Genomic DNA, 3,442 nt, shown 5'->3' on the forward strand with positions numbered 1-3,442 from the left:
GGGGGGTGACCCAGGTGGGCACAGAGCTGGAAGGAGCAGAGGTCTCGGACCCCCGGCGTGGGGTCGTTAGGCCTAACGAGCTCATTAACGCAGTATGCGGGGCTCTGGGCTCTCCTCCATCATTAACCCCGGGGTCCGAGCCTCCCTTCAGCCTCCCTCCATGGGAGCAGGCGCAGGTGGGCACAGCACCAGGATCAGGGCTCCAGGACCCCCCATCGTGGGGTCGTTAAGGGTAACGAGCTCATTAACAGCAATTAGCGCGGTGCTGGGCTCTCCTCCATCATTAGAAATGGAGCCTGGGCTTCTCTTCAGGCCCCCCCCCCCAATGGCAGCAGGGCCGGGGGTGACCCCAGGAGGAGCGGTGGGGCCGAGCCCCCCAGCATGGGGTCATTAAGCATAACGAGCTCATTAACAGCAAGGCAAGGGCGTCTGTTCTCTCCTCCAGCCTCCTCCCATGGAAGCAGGGCCAGGTGGGCGCTGAGCCACGGGGGCCGAGACCCCCAGCGCGGGGTCATTAGGTGTAATAAACTCATTAACAACAACCCGGGCTTCCCTTCGGCCCCCCAGCGGAAGCGGGTCACCCCAGGGGGGGCTGGGAGCCTCAGCGTGGGGTCATTAGGGGTAACGAGCTCATTAACAGCAGCCGCGGGGCGCTGAGCTCCCCGGCCCCCCCTGATGGAATCGGGCTGAGGGGGGGGCAGCCCTGGGGGGGGGGGGGCGGGGACCCCCGGCACGAGGTCATTAGGCATAATGAGCTCATTAACCGCGTGGGCTGCGCTCTCCTCCAGCCTTCTCCAATGGAAGCTGCGCAGGGGTTGGAGCCCGGCTGGGCACGGAGCTGCAAGGCGCAGAGGGCCGGGAACCCCGGCGCGGGGTCATTAGCGCTAATGAGCTCATTAAGAGCAGCCCTCGGGCTCTGGCTCTCCTCCAATGGAAGCGGGCGCAGGGGTTGGAGCCCGGCTGGGCACAGCACCACGATCAGGGCGCCAGGACCCCCAGCGTGGGGTCATTAGTCGTAATGAGCTCACTAAGGGGGTCGTTAGTCGTAATGAGCTCATTAAGGGGGTTGTTAGTCGTAATGAGCTCATTAAGGGCGGTGAGCGCGGCTCTGGGCTCTCCTGCAGCTTCTCCCAACGGAAGCAGCCCGGGGGGCACCACGAGGAGCAGAGGGCCGGGACCCCCGGCGCGGGGTCATTAGGGGTACCGGGGTCATTAGGATAACGAGCTCATTAAGAGCAGCGCGTGGGGCTCCGGCTCTCCCCATCCGCAGCCCTGGGCTCCAGGCTCCCCTTCCGCCCCGCAGCGTCGCACCGCGGGGTCGTCAGCCCTCGGAGCTCGTTAGCGGGCGGGCGGCCGTACCTGGTGCGGGTTCCAGTCGCTGTCGAAGATGATGACGGTGTCGGCCGACTGCAGGTTGAGGCCCAGCCCGCCCGCCCTGGTGCTCAGCAGGAAGATGAAATACTCGGAGCCCGGCTCGTTGAACGTCTTCAGCAGCATCCCGCGATCCTCCGCCTTCGTGGTCCCTGCAACGCACGGCCGCAGTTCCGCGCGGAGCCAGCAGGGGGCGCGGCGAGAACGGGGCGGGATGGGGGAGGGATGGAGGGGGGGGGGGGGGAAGGGTCCTGGAAGGACGGGAAGCCGTGGGGTGGTTGGGTTGGAAGGGTCCTGGAAGGTCATAGAAGCATGGAATGGTTGGGTTGTGTTGGATCGGGTTAGGAGGGTCCTTGAAGGTCACAACATTGTGGAATAGTTGAAATGAATTGGAAGGGTCCTAAAAGGTTACAGAACCATGGGGAAGTTGAGTTGTGAGGGTCCTTGAAGATCACAGAACTGTGGAGCACAAAATAATGAGGTTGGGGTGGAAGGGTCCTGGCAGATCACAGCGCCATGAAATGGCTGAGGTCAAAAGGTCCTGGCAGATCACAGAACCGTGGGCTGTTTGGGCAGGAAAGGACGTTGCTGAGCGAATGAGGAGCGCTGCAGGTCCACGTCCTGTTTGGGGGCAGCGCGGTGCAGCCCAGCCCCCCCCCCCCCTCCAGGCTGTGACCAAATCAATGCTGCCCAGGAGCCGTTTGGGGGCAGAAACCCCAATTTTGGTCACACTTTGCGCCCACGGCCTCAGCAGCGCCGCAGGAGCTGAGCAACAGCGGCTGCAGCACCGCAACCGGGCGCAGCTGCATCCGTCCGTCCCTCTGTCTGTCCGTCCGTCTGCCTGCTGCAATGTTCCCCCTCCGCTCTGAGCTGCGCCCATGCGCTTCTGCCCAGTTTGCAGCCCTGCTCTGCGCAGCGCCGGTGCATCCCTGCAGTCTTTGTGTCTCCACGCAGCCCCAATGCATGCAGCGCTGTTTGTTTCCATGCAGCCCCAATGCATGCAGCGCTGTTTGTCCCCATGCAGCCCCAATGCATGCAGCGCTGTTTGTCTCCATGCAGCCCCAAAGCATGCAGCGCTGTTTGTTTCCATGCAGCCCCAATGCATGCAGCGCTGTTTGTCTCCATGCAGCCCCAATGCATGCAGCACTGTTTGTCCCCATGCAGCCCCAATGCATGCAGCGCTGTTTGTCCCCATGCAGCCCCAATGCATGCAGCGCTGTTTGTCTCCATGCAGCCCCAAAGCATGCAGTGCTGTTTGTCTCCATGCAGCCCCAATGCATGCAGCACTGTTTGTGGCTCTGAGCTCTGCACAGCACTGATGCATTCTGTGATGTTTTTATCCCTGCTCAGCACTGCCGCACACCCGTGGTGCAGCTCATAGCACTGAGCTCTGCCCAGCACCAATGCACCCCTGTGCCATTTGTGGCTCTGTGCAGCACCAACGCATTCCCGTGCCGTTCTGCCCAGCACCGCTGCATCCCCGCGCCGTTTGTGGCCCCGCTGCAGCCCCGCAGTGCAGTTTACAGCACTGAGCTCTGCGCAGCACCACTGCATCCCTGTGCTGTCTGTAGCTCTGCACAGCCTGGCTGCAGCCCCACATTGCAGCTGCACTGAGCTCTGCCCAGCACCAACGCATTCCCGTGCCGTTCTGCCCAGCACCGCTGCATCCCGGCGCCGTTTGTGGCCCCACTGCAGCCCCGCAGCGCAGTTCCTGCCCCCCCCGAGGCCCCCGGCGCCCGCAGCCCCGCACGCACCGTCCAGCCGCAGGTACTTGAAGCCGCGGTAGGCGAAATAATCCTCCATGATGGTCATCAGCGACGTCATCTGGCAGAAGAGCAGCACCTTGTGGTTGGTGGCGCGCAGCTTGGGCAGGATGCGGTCCAGCAGCTCGAATTTGCCGGAGGCGCGGTACAGATCCAGCCTGGGGGGCACAGCGCTCAGCCACGGGGGCGCAGGGTCGTTGGTGGGGGCCAATAGCGGTCATTAGCCCCGGCTGCTAATGAGCGGCAGCCACTCACCCCTGCACGATGCCGCCTGTGAAGCCGAGGTGCTCCGAAAAGGATTCCTGCAA

At 63.5% G+C, this 3,442-nt stretch overlaps 1 long non-coding RNA gene across 1 annotated transcript; it reads right to left on the reverse strand.

The window, feature by feature from the left end:
* Positions 1 to 1,408: 1,408 nt before the first annotated feature.
* On the reverse strand, positions 1,409 to 3,438 carry LOC122193956. The gene is made up of 3 exons (XR_006183019.1): positions 3,390 to 3,438; positions 3,126 to 3,292; positions 1,409 to 1,523 (listed from the first exon to the last, which is right to left on the reverse strand). It is a non-coding gene; the product is annotated as an uncharacterized LOC122193956 (long non-coding RNA).
* Between the last annotated feature and the right edge of the window lie 4 nt (positions 3,439 to 3,442).

Source organism: Lagopus leucura, unplaced genomic scaffold, assembly GCF_019238085.1.
Source record: "Lagopus leucura isolate 7727_CA_CO unplaced genomic scaffold, USGS_WTPT01 34786-0_obj-0_obj, whole genome shotgun sequence".
Taxonomy (NCBI): Eukaryota; Metazoa; Chordata; class Aves; order Galliformes; family Phasianidae; genus Lagopus; species Lagopus leucura.